General features: G+C 44.6%; 1 long non-coding RNA gene across 2 annotated transcripts in view; it reads right to left on the reverse strand.

Annotated features, from left to right (window-relative positions):
- The window catches only part of LOC114484402 (uncharacterized), a 79,466-nt gene that overhangs the window by 5,761 nt on the left and 60,158 nt on the right, over positions 1–13,547 (reverse strand). Inside the window, exon 3 of one of the 2 annotated variants that reach the window (XR_003677258.2) lies at positions 4,236–4,413. The exons of the other annotated variant lie outside the window; for it this stretch is intronic. This is a non-coding gene — a long non-coding RNA (uncharacterized lncRNA). Of the gene's footprint in view, positions 1–4,235; positions 4,414–13,547 lie in introns of those variants that run through there. 2 annotated transcript variants of the gene reach the window in all.

Genomic DNA, 13,547 nt, shown 5'->3' on the forward strand with positions numbered 1-13,547 from the left:
CCAGGCCTCACCAACCAGAGGGTCACTTCCAGGAAGGGGAGAGCCTGACAGAACCACTGGGAGTGTCCCAAGGCTGCAGCGACAGAACTGGAGACCTGAGGGGCCTCCTCCACAGTTCTGTCCTCAAGATGTTAGTCAAATGTTGAAGTTACACGGGATGGAGGCTAAAAAGCTATGCCAAAAACCTTAAGAAAATGGTTAAAATGGTACATTTTATGTATATTTTACCACAATAAAAAAAATATTTTTTAACAGTTTTCGACAGACTATTGTTGGTGCCAAAGAGATGCTCAGGACTCACCCTGACTCTTAGGTGAAACTAACTAACTTACCAGATTAACTACCTACCTACCAGACTCTTAGTTGAAAGGCCTGGCGGGCTATGATGTAGGAACAGGGGCTGTTTTGATAGGGGCTGTCAGGGAAGGCCTTACTGAGAAGATAAGAAGGAAGTGAGGAGGTGAGCTCAGGAATATCTGAGGAAGAGCTTTCCAAACAGAACAGCAGCTTAAAGGCCATGAGGTAGGAGCATGTTGTTAGCATGCTGAGTCTTCATCTGGAGCGCAGCAAACCAGGGAATCTGGTGGGAGGTGTGGTCAGAAAGAAAGGCAAGGCCAAGATGATGTAGTGCCTGGTGCCCAGAAAGGACTGGGTTTTAGGCTAAGTGATATGGGGAACCATAAGGGGAGGGGATGGGATTTGACCTGGCCTGTTTTAAAAGGATTATTCAAGCTGATGTGAGAAAGGGCTGAGATAATAGGGGGGCCGAGGTGGGAGCAGAGTCGTAGATTACTGCAGCTGTCCTGCGAACGATGGTGGTTTGAGAGGGTAGCAGTGGAGCTGGTTATTTGAAGGTCAAGCATCAGTAGGATTCACTGGGTAATTTTAAAGGGTCTAAGGGAAAATGAAGAGTTAGGGATCACTCCAGAGTTTCTGGCTTGTGCAGCTAGGTGAACGAGGAAGAAGCAGATTTGCAGTGGAGCAACAGGAATTCGCTTTGGACCCGTTAAGATTAAGATGCTTAGCAGGCTTTCAATCTTAATTCCAAGATTAAGATGCTTAGCATGAGGCAGAGAACTGAATACGTGACTCCGAAGTTCAGGGGAGAGGCCAAGTAGGTGATACAAATTTGGGAGTCCAACCTCTAGGTGTTACTTGAAGCAACTGACCTGCATGAGATTACCAAGGTTTGACTGTAGATAGAAACAAGAAGAGATCTGGAAGCTTGAGATAGATTCGGGTTATATGAACCTGTACTCATAGAAGCATCTGGGTGAGGAGGGTTGATTGCAGTTTGGGCTTCTAGTAACAGAGGTACTGGGTTTTAGGGCATGTTGGCAGGAATCCTGATGGTCTTTTAGAGGAGATGGCCAATCAGTGGTAGGTATAGCCTCCTTGGCCTTACCTGTCACGAAGTTTGTGTTGGGAAGGGGGGATGCTGGGAGTGGAAGGTGGTCTACCTGGGGCAGACTGAGCTTTGCGGGTGCTTCCCAACCATGAAGCATAAAAGATTCACAGCCCAAGAGCCAGGCTCCCTACAGGCCGATGTCTGGCCTCTCTAGATCACCGCAGGCTGCATGAGAATGTGATGCACAACAGGGTCCTGCAGAGCAGAGTTCCCCAGTAGATGCAGTTTTCAAAAGGGCTGTTTGTGTGCAGTCTGGTCAGTCACCCTTGTTTGAGTTGAAGGTGACAAGATAAGTTGCAGTCTCATGCTGCTGATCTGGTCGCCAGCCTTGCTCCATTACATCCACGTGCATGTCTACCCTTACTCTGCCCCTAGTGTGTGTTGACATTACTGTTTAACTCTCAAGGAACAACTGCATTTCCTTTCCTTTCAAGTTCTCAAACAGGACCTCATTGTGTCCCCCCCAAGTCCTGTCAGCTCATTTGAAAGGGTTTTTCGGGCATCTCCAAGGATCCTCAGCCAAATCTGCCCATGAAATTAATAATAATAAAGCCAGACATGGTGCCAGGATGGGAGACACCCAAGAGGACAAGCTTGGTGACTTCTACATATATACACAAACGACAGCAAAAGAGAGACACATCTTTTGGAATTGGATTAGACTTAGTTGGCAAAACTAGGAGTCATGCTTCCTGTTTTCTAATGCTTGTTCTTGAACCGGTTACTGGAGCAGCACTGAATCATTTGCATAAACCGGGCCTTTCTGCACTTTTCACATTACCCTGTAACCAAACACCCTCCCCTCCAGTCTCCAGCACACCCTCCCCTATGCAGCTGCTCTGAGTGTGGGACAGGCCAATGACAAGTGTTCCATGTTGGGGCCTCAGAGGTGCATGGCGCTTCTACACAGAGCCACACTAAGAGGAGGCAGGGGCTTACCCAATCCCCATCTTAAGGCAGCTTTGGGTGTGGATTCATTAAGCTTGCAAAACGGGCACCCAGAGAATGTGCAGCAGTAAAGATACTCAGGGCACAACACAGTGCCTTAAATGCGGAAGGATTTAATACATGTTTGTTGAATGAAAAAAGGATAAGTGAGATTGAGAAGCAGAAAAACTGGTACTTGCTAGGCTCTGCCACCACTTCACCGTGGGCAAGTCTCTTTGCATTTGGGGGCTTTAGGGTCCTCACCTGTAAAATGAGAGGATTGGACAATATGACCTTCATCAGCTAGCTTCATCAGCTTCTCACAATTAGATGATTAACCCCTTTCAGGAGGGCAGACTGGAGAACAGTTAAACGCATGGCCTTCAGAGCCAGGCAAGTCAGGGCAGGAATTCCAGCTCTGTCACTTAGGGTATGACATGGCCAGTGCACTCAAATTCTCCAAGCTTTCTGCACCTTCAAGTAACAAGGTTATTGTGGGGATTGAATGAGATGCTACAGGAACTTATTACAGAGCCTGGTATATAGTAACTGTTCACTTACTGATAGCTGTTATCATTATTGTCAGTATTGCAGAGATGGTGGTGATGAATCAGAAAGAAAGCCTCTTGGAGAAGTCAGAATTTGAGCTGAGCCTTAACAACTAGGTGGGATTTAGAGAGACCCGGGGGAAGTAAGGTGGGAGAGAGGGGCTCATAAAGGGCAAGGGTCATATAGAGGCGGTAGAACAGGAGGGGTATTTCAGGCAGTGGTGGGAGCTGCAAGGAGAAGAGAATTACCCGGTAGGAGAGACCAGGGAAGTCACAGCCCATAGGGCACACATGGGTGCTTACGTCGGGCTCTCTAAGGAAAACTGCACATAGGAGGCTCCATGACCCCAGTACTCTTTCTAAGCCCCTGGATCCTCCCTACTCCCTAAACGTTCAAACTCTGGAGGAGGGATACAGAGCAGCTGTCACTTCTAGGCCATGGAGTCATTTCAAATGCTGTCATTTTTCAAAAGTGAATTTAATTCTGTAAGTTGTATTCCATAGATATTAATTGACCTTATTTGCTCATACTGAAGTCAGCAGAGACTAGAGGCAGAAGTGGAAAAGCCTTCCCACTCGCAGATGAAAACCAAAAGACCAAATTAGTACTTTGAGAAGAACACCCACAAAGGGATTTTCCAAAACGTGCACCACCTTGTTTTATAATTCAGGGCTTGAAAGAGAAGCCAGGTTGCCTGTCTGCAGATGCAGCACACAGAAGGCTGATAGCTCAGCTCGTGAGTGTGCATTTCAGGGACAAGGTGTTTGCTGGGTAGCACCACCTGTACCCCAACTTACTTTCCTGGGCACCCCGTTCGTTCCAGACAAGAGGGCTAGCGAGGTCAACCTGACACAGCTGCTGAATCATCTAGACGCTCCCAGCACACCCCACCCTCTCTCCCTGCACAGAAAATAGATGAAAGCCTCCTTAATCAAGAAAACTACAGTGGGAAGCATGTAGTTTTGGAGGAGACTTCCCCCCAAACTACAAAACCATGACGTACTTAAGTAACATCCAAACACCTGCAAGGGAGAACAGTGCGGAAATGTTAGAGATGGGATCACCCATGAAATCAGCTGTGTAAATGAGGATGTACAGCATGGTTCTATTTGTCCTTTGACAACGTAAACATTGCATGTTTTTCAGTCATTAGAGACTGAAATAAAAACCTACAGCCTTCGTCTCACGAGGAGATAAACCACTGCTGTGTAGATTGTCTCCCTTCTCCAACCATTTTACCGTCCAATTCCTCTGACTTGCTCTCAGCTGAGGAGACCCCTGATGTAACTTCAGGGGCTCCAGAACCACCCCCATTTGCCTGTGATCCTAACGAAATGCTCCTCATCACAGAATTATTTCTTCACGGTCAGGTTTCCTACAGAACTCCAGGAGGCTCCTGTTCAAAGGTGAACACGCCTACCCACAACACTGAACACTTTAATGGTCATTCTCACCTGTGCAGCAATTCATTTCGCAGGTAACCAGCCGCCAAGTTGGAAACGGAGAACAGGGTCTTGGGGAAGGGTTTTCTGGAAAGTGAAATGCGGAAGAGAAGAGTCCAAGGTACGATGTACTCCACACAGAGCAGAGAGCTCAGCCATTGCCCAGGAAAGTCAGCGGAGTGGAGTCTGTTGGGCATCCCAGAGTTTGTCCCTTTGGGATCCTAGAGTTGTATTTCCATGCAGTGAGCACAGCAATGGTGGTGGCAGGCTTGCTCTTTCCATACCTGTTCTTTAAAGCTACACTGCAGGGCTTCCCTGGTGGCGCAGTGGTTGGGAATCTGCCTGCCAATGCAGGGGACACGGGTTCGAGCCCTGGTCTAGGAGGATCCCACATGCCGCGGGGCGACTAAGCCCGTGAGCCACAACTACTGAGTCTGCGCGTCTGGAGCCTGTGCTCCGCAACGGGAGAGGCCGCGACAGTGAGAGGCCCGCGCACCGCAATGAAGAGTGGCCCGTGCTGGCCGCAACTGGAGAAAGCCCTTGCACAGAAACGAAGACCCAACACAGCCAAAAATAAATAAATAAATTTTAAAAAATAAATAAATAAATAAATAAAGCTACACTGCACAACAGGGGCCCCTCTTGTGTGGCCTTGGGCAGCAGGAAGCCCAGAGCACCTGGGATATTGGGAACAAGACACTGAAGAGAATGTTTCATGATGGTTCCTGTTGGCTCCTGGTTTTGATATTTCGTCTGGGTGGAAATTGTGCACATCTACAGGGACTTTTGAATAAATATGCCTCAGCTGTCCGTGTTGCTGCACCAACGCTGGCAGGTTTGATGCTAAAAAACAAAATCTGAGAAGCTCTACTTCAACTGGTAGAGGTATGATATGGTATGGTCCATAGCCCCTAGGGGGTCCTTTGACGTCCTTTTCATAATAATACTAACATCGTCTGCCTTTTCCTCTGTGTTGGCATTTTCACTGAGAGCATAAAACTGGTGCTAGGTAGGTAGGTAGGTAAAACTGGTGCCTTAACACAGTCCAGGCAGTATTCTTCACTGTATTCCTCACTGCCAGGCACTGGCAAGGAGAAAAGCCATTCCCACCTAAGAATGTCCTTTCTGAAGCAGTAAAAAAATATATTAATTTTATTAAATATTAACATCTTTTTAATATTCTGTATAGGGATGGTTGTCTTGAGGAAAAGCACTTGTACAGTTGAGTTGCAAGCTGAACCATCCGCAATGCATGGAATGCCATTTCAAAAGAAGGAATAACAAATATGATTATTCAGACTTGATTACTTGGCAGACATTTTTGCAAAAATCAATGAAGTAAGCCTGTCACTGCAAGGAAAACAAATGTCCATATTTGTTGCCAGTGATAAAATTTGAGCTTTCAAGTAAAAATTAAAATTTTGGAAAGCCGGTACTGCTACTTAAAGACTTTTCTGGGGCTTCCCTGGTGGCGCAGTGGTTGGGAGTTCGCCTGCCGATACAGGGGACATGGGTTCGTGACCCGGTCCGGGAGGATCCCACGTGCCGCGGAGCGGCTGGGCCCGTGAGCCATGGCCGCTGAGCCTGCGCGTCCGGAGCCTGTGCTCCGCAACGGGAGAGGCCACAACGGTGAGAGGCCCGCGTACCGCAAAAAAAAAAAAAAAAAAAAAAAAGACTTTTCTGATGAGGTCGGTAATGGTGTAGATGAATGTGATCTTTTTTATCTATACTGAAACACGTTTCAGTATAGATAAAAAAGATCTAAATACCTCAGCTGAATGAGTATTTTTCAAATGACCAATGATTTGTTATGAACCATGCATGGGTAAAAGAACCAAACTGCAAGACAGACCTATGGATTTTAATACAACAGGGTACAAAAAAAAAATTCATTGATATGGTTTCAGATTCCTCACTGTAACCGACCTTTAAGAAACTACCACTTGTCAAGTACTGATATAGTATCAAAGACTAATATCCAAAATTATCTGGAAAATCTACTTAAAAAACTGCATGAGACCTAATTTTCTTCCTATACCTCACCAAAACAATATATCACAAACAAATTAATGCATAAGCAGACATGAGAATCCAACTATCCTCTGCTAAGCCAAACATTAAAGAGATTTGAAACATCTCTTTTCACTAAGTTTATTTTTTGGAGATATATAGTTATTTTTCATGAAAATTTTATATTTTACATCAAAATGGGTTTATTTTTGTTATTTTTAGAGGAATTAATAAGTATTTTAAATATATCATTTAATTTCTAATATGGTTAATATCAATCAGTATAATCCACATTAACCAAAGCATAATTTTTAAGTAAGTTAAAAGGGGTCCTGACACCAAAAAGTTCGAGAACTGCAGGTCTGGTGGGGACTTTGGGTCGAATCAGCCAAGGCCCCAGTCATGACTCTGCTACTAATGAGTTATGTGATCAGGTGAGGACCATGTGGCTGGTCCTCAGTCTTTTACGTATGTAAGATAGCAAAACTATTCCTCCCTCATAGGCTTGTTAAGAACATGAAACAAAGCAAAGTAATATGCCTCATGCCTGGCACATAGTAGGAACTAAAAAAAAAAATTTTTTTTTAATTTAGTTTCTTTCCTATAAAAATATTTTCTTTCCAGTATGTAAGACTTCTCTTTTAGTAGGTCTAAAGTCATAATCTTTGTAATGCTTTGAGGATCATCTGCTAGACAATTTCAAGACCTCCAAGAAAGGAAATCTCTTCATATGAGATTTTAGGAGCTGGAGGGCCATTAAGGGCTGCAAGTCTCAGGGTCACATTAGCTACAGATTAGTTCACCAACCTGCAAAGAACACAGCATCTACTCTAGGGACTTCCCTGGTGGTCCAGTGGGCAAGACTCCATGCTCCCAGTGCAGGGAGCCCAGGTTTGATCCCTGGTCATGGAACTAGATCCCACATGCCGCAACTAGGAGTCCACATGCCACAACAAAGATCCCATGTGCTGCAACTAAGACCTGGAGCAGCCAAAGTAAATAAATAGATAAATAAATAGTAAAAAAAATAGAATAAAATAAAAAGTATTTAAAAAATAATGTCTACTCTAGGATGGGGTGGAAGGAAGGTGGTGGGACTAGAAAGGGAAAAAAAAATCTGCTTTAGGGGGAAAAATATGCAGGTGAGTACATCCAAGCTGATGTATAGGAAGAGGGTGATCTGACGTGTGGCATCCCATAAGAGAATTGAAAGTTTGGCCCGGAGTTTTCCTGAACTTATGCTTTTTAAAGAAAATGTTGTGCTATATGATTCATGTTCTTTTAATGAAAATTTGGGGGACTTCCCTGGTGGATCCAGTGGTTAAGACTCCACACTTCCAATGCAGGGGGCCGGGTTCAATCCCTGGTCCGGGAACTAAGATCCCACACGCCACACGGTGTGGCAAAAAAAAAAAAAAAAAAAATTAAATTTTAAAAAATAAAATTTTACTGATATAAGTGTGGATTCACATGCAGTTGTAAGAAATAATACAGATATCTCGTGAACACTTAACCCAGCTTCCACAGTGGTAACATCTTGCAAAACTATAGCTCAATATCACAGCCAGGATACTGCCTTCAATACCATCCACCCATCTTAGATCTCCCCAGTTTCATCTATACACTTTTGTGTGCGTGTGTGTTTAGTTCTATACAATTTTCTCACACGCTCAGGTATCCACCACAGTCACCTGACAACTGTTTTCCATTTCTAAGCTTTTCCCATTTCAAAAGTGTTACATAAATAGAATCATACAGCATGTCACATTTTGGGATTGGCTTTTTTTCACTCAGCATTAATTCATCCAAATTGTTGCATGCATCAATACTTCATTCCTTGTTATTGCTGACTGCTGTTCCACAGTGTGGATGGACCGCAGTTTGTTTATTCTGTTGAACGACATCTGGGCTGTTTCCAGTTTGGGGCTATTACAAATAAAGCTGCTATGAACATTCACATACTGATTTTTGTGTGAACAAAAATTTTCATTTCTCTGGGAAAATGCCCAAGTGTCATTACTGGATTGTATGGTAATAGCATGATTCATTTTATAAGAAACTGCCAAACTGTTTTCCAGAATGGCTGTAGCTTTTACATTCTCAGCAGCTATGTATGAGTGATCAGTTTCTATACATCCTTGCCAGCAACACCAAACACCAAATTGTCACTATTTTTTATTTTAGGCACTCTGATAGATACGTAGTGATATCTCATTGTGGTTTTAATTTGCATTTCCTTGAAGGCTAATGATGCTGAACATCTTTTCATGTGCTTATTTGCCATCTGTATATCATCTGTATTCAGAAACATCTCTTCATATCTTTCGCCCATTTTCTGATTGGATTTTTTTTTAACTGTTGAAAATGGTTTGTATTGAAGTGGAAATCCGCTTACTTTTGTCCATAAAGCCCATCTTGCAAAATTTATTTAAGTGGAAGTTAGCTTTACCCCACAGAAATTTCAGAGGTGCTAAGGGTTGTTTATGCCCACCTGGTAAGTACCAGTTTTTAAGGTAGGGTCAGAAAACAATAAAGCAGACAGATTCACACACAGTCACACACACACACACACACACACACACACACACACAGAGTCTCACACACACACACATACACACACACACACACACACCTCTGCTGATTCATACGCATTTTTTTGAGCAAAAGGGTGCCAGACCCAGTATGAGCTGCTTCAGGTGAAGACATGGACTGAAGGGGCTTGTTTCCATCTAGAGCACCTGGCTGTTCCACAGTGATGGTCTTGAGGACCACCTGGGCACAACTGAGAGGGTTACCCAGGCTGATTACTGGCTCAGTCTACAGATACTGGGCCCAGAACAGACTCAGCTTCCAGAGAGTCACGTGGCCAGGGGGGTCTGGGCAAGAATTAAGGAATGGACTGCAAATGCCTCTAAACTGGCGGTGCTGGAGGATAGGAATTGGAGAGCAGGCGGTGTGGAGGAAGATGGCTGCTGTGTATTATTCGACCTTAGTCAGCAATCCCAACATTTCAGTCCTCTGCCCCTACCTACCTTATCGAGGCTCTTAACATATCAGCACCGGCCAGCACTCCACAACTTGGAAAGCTTTTCTAAGCCTAACAAAAGACCTTAAAAATTTATCTGGAAGTGCTCTTCATTTCAAGCTTTGATTCCACTGTCTGCACATCCTTTCATGTCTCATAAAAAGACTCGTCGCACTGACCTTGCCCTGCTGAACACGGCTCTACCACTTGCTCAGAGGAACTGAACATGTCTGTTTTCTCCTTCAGAGAAAAAAGACAAAACTTTTCCCATTTCCATTTTCTCTTCAGTTCCTTTTAAAGGATAAGCTGACAGTGAAACACATTGATTGGATACGTTATTTTTAACTGAATTTTTAATAGCAAATAATTTGTTCCATCTGAGAAAAGGCCGATGGCATTGTCACCAACCAGGCACAAATCGGGATGGATTATTTCCAGCATTTAAAAAAGAAGTTTATTTAGATCCACATCGCACTGGTCACTCAGTGTCATTGGCATTTCCTGACGCTGAAGAGGGGCCAAGCCCTTGGCTGCTCCTCTCATCCCTTGAGGCCACTTGCCTCTCACAACATCAAAGACCTTTTGCTCACCGCACCTCCACCCCTCCGTGGTTTCTGCCAACAGTTTCAGGGTGGCCGTGGAGAGGGGGGCATGGTGGTTCCCATTGTGGGGACAGTTCACAGTGAACCTAACCCAGCCATTGGCGAAGGCATTAGGGGGTGTCACACATCAACAGCCAAGCTTTTGGCTTCTCTGGGTACTGTTCCCAAAGCACACAGCCTCTCACTTGAGAAGAGGGGGCAGAAACAGCCAGCAAGCATTTAGGGAGGACAAGAGATGAGACGGTTCTAGGGCCCCCATGTTGACCCATCCAGCTCTCATCTGCCCTTCAGAGACTCCAGAATTCAAGACATCCATGAAAAGGAAGGAAAGAACAGTTACTTATACACCCATGTTTATAGCAGCATATTCACAGCAGCCAAAAAAAGGTGGAAACAACCCAATCGTCCCCAGATGGATGAACAGATAAACAAAATGTGGGGTATAACTGTAGGTGGGAATGTAATTTGGGGCAGCCACTATGGAAAACAGCATGGAGGTTCCTTAAAAAAAACTAAAAATAGAGTTACCAAATGATCCAGCAATCACACTCCTGGGTATATATCCAGAAAAGATGAAAACATTAATTTGAAAAAATACATGCACCCCAATGTTCACAGCAGCACTATTTACAATAGCCAAGACATGGAAACAACCCAGGGCCCATCAACAGAAGATTGGGTTAAGATGTGGTGTAGGGCGGAGTCAAGATGGCGTACTAGGAGGACACGGAATTCGCATCTCTGCACAACGAGGGCACCTACCAGGCACTGGTGGGGGACCACAGACACCTAAGGGGATGGGAGGAACTCCCAGTGACCGGGTAGGACGTGGGGTGTGGGGGGGAGTGAAGGGGGGAGGAGAAGTGGAAGCGGGACGGGACTGGCACCCCTGAGGGGCGGCTGGGGGAGGGGGAGGGATCCCACGCCCGAAAGGGGAAATTGGGGAACCAATGGGAGGGCAGAGGATCAAAAGGGAGTGTGGCCAGGTTTCCCCTGCCCACTTGGGCCCCAAGGAGCCTGCTAAGATCCCAGGCCTGGTCCTCTGCCCACCTAGGCCCCCTCCAGCCGCGTGGATCCTGAGGGAGTGGGGGGGAGGGAAGGGGGAGCAGAAGTAAAGGCCAGACCTCTGGGACCTGCACCTCTGAGGGGCAGCTGGGGGAGGGGAGGAGCTTCTACACCCAGCGGGACCCACCCACAGTTAGGGGTCCAGTGGCAAAGGGGAAGACCCTGGGGGAGACAGTGGGGGAGGGTGCGAAGGAACGGAAGGGAATGCGACCAGCGCTTTCCCTGTCCACTTAGGCACCGGGAAGCCTGTTGGGCTCCCGGGCCTAATCCTCTGCCCTCGGAGCCTCCCTCCTGCCACACAGAGTCCAAGCCCCGCCGCTACACCCCCACCCAGGGCCGCAGCTCTACACTCGGAGACCCCCTCTGAGACCCCCTCCAATGATCAGGGCCTAAACCCCACCCACACACCCTCACTCAGCGCCCTACCTCCAAACTCCAGAACCGCACACTCCAGAGGCCCTCCTTTCCACGCGCTGCTGCTCCCCTTCTGCGCAGGTCCTAAGCAGAGGCCCCGCCCCACGCTTGAACGTCGCCCCACCTAGGCCACGCCCCCACCACCTTTTTTATTTTTTTTTCTGTTGTGGTTTTATTTTACCTTGTTGCAGTTGTTTCAATTATAGTTTTATTTTTCCTAATATATATTTTATCTTTCTAATTTTATTTTGTTTTTTATTCTTTGATATTGTACTGCTTTTTTTTCTTTCTTTCTTCCTTTTTTTTTTTTTCTTACCATGCCACGAAGCTTGTGGGATCTTGGTTCTCAGGACGGAGGTCAGGCCCAAGCTCCTGTGGTGGGAGCTCCAAGTCCAAACCACTGGACTAAGAGAGAACCTTAGACCCCAGGGAATATCAATCAGAGTGAGGCCTCCCGGTGGTCCTCATCTCAGCACCATGACCCAGCTCTATCCAACTGCCTGCAAACTCCAGTGCTGGACGTCTCAGACCAAACAACCAGTAAGGCTGACAAGAATACAGCACCACCCATCAAAAAGGAAAAAAAAGAAATGACAAAAAAATTTGTTACACACGAAGGAGCAAGGTAAAAACCTACAAGACCAAATAAATGAAGATGAAATAGGCAACGTATCCGAGTAAGAATTCAGAGTAATGATAGTAAAGATGATACAAAATCTCGGAAACAGAATGGAGAAAATACAAGAAACATTTAACAAGGATCTAGAAGAACTAAAGAGCAAACAGTGATAAACAACACAATTACTGAAATTAAAAATATTCTAGAAGGAATCAATAACAGGATAACTGAGGCAGAAGAACGGATAAGTGAGCTGGAAGATAAAACTGTGGAAATAACTGCAAGGGAGCAGAATAAAGAAAAAAGAATGAAAAGAATTGAGGACAGTCTCAGAAAACTCTGGGACAACATTAAACGCACCAACATTCGAATTATAGGGGTCCCAGGAGAAGAAGAGAAAAAGAAAGGGTCTGAGAAAATATTTGAAGAGATTATAGTGGAAAACTTCCCTAACATGGGAAAGGAAATAGTCAGTCAACTCCAGGAAGCACAGGGAGTACCATACAGAATAAACCCAAAGAGAAACACGTCAAGACACATGTTAATCAAACTATCAAAAATTAAACACAAAGAAAAAAATATTAAAAGCAGAAAGGAAAAGCAACAAATAACATACAAGGCAATCCCCATAAGGTTAACAGCTGATTTTTCAGCAGAAAATCTGCAAGCCAGAAGGGAGTGGCAGGAAGTATTTAAAGTGATGAATGAGAAAAACCTACAACCAAGATTACTCTACCCAGCAAGTATCTCATTCAGATTCGATGGAGAAATTAAAACCTTTACAGATAAGCAAAAGTTAAGAGAATACAGCACCACCAAAGAAGCTTTACAACAAATGCTAAAAGAAATTCTCCAGGCAGGAAACACAAGAGAAGGAAAAGACATACAATAACAAACCCAAAACAATTAAGAAAATGGTGATAGGAACATACATATTGATAATTACCTTAAATGTAAATGGATTAAATGCTCCAACCAAAAGACATAGACTGGCTGAATGGACACAAAAACAAGACCCATACATACACTGTCTACAAGAGACCCACTTCAGACCTAGGGACACATACAGACTGAAAGTGAGGGGATGGAAAAAAGATATTCCATGTAAATGGAAATCAAAAGAAAGCTGGAGTAGTATTCCATGCAAATGGAAATCAAAAGAAAGCTGGAGTAGCAATTCTCATATCAGACAAAATAGACTTTAAAATAAAGACTGTTACAAGAGACAAAGAAGGACACTACATAATGATCAAGGGATCAATCCAAGAAGAAGATATAACACTTGTAAATATTTATGCACCACATGGGAGCACCTCAATACATAAGGCAAATGCTAACAGCCATAAAAGGGGAAATCGACAGTAACACAGTAATAGTAGGGGACTTTAACACCCCTCTTTCACCAATGGACAGATTATCCAAAATGAAAATATATAAGGAAACACAAGCTTTAAATGATACATTACACAAGATGGACTTAATTGAT

This window comes from Physeter macrocephalus, chromosome 19 (assembly GCF_002837175.3).
Source record: "Physeter macrocephalus isolate SW-GA chromosome 19, ASM283717v5, whole genome shotgun sequence".
In the NCBI taxonomy this organism is placed as follows: Eukaryota; Metazoa; Chordata; class Mammalia; order Artiodactyla; family Physeteridae; genus Physeter; species Physeter macrocephalus.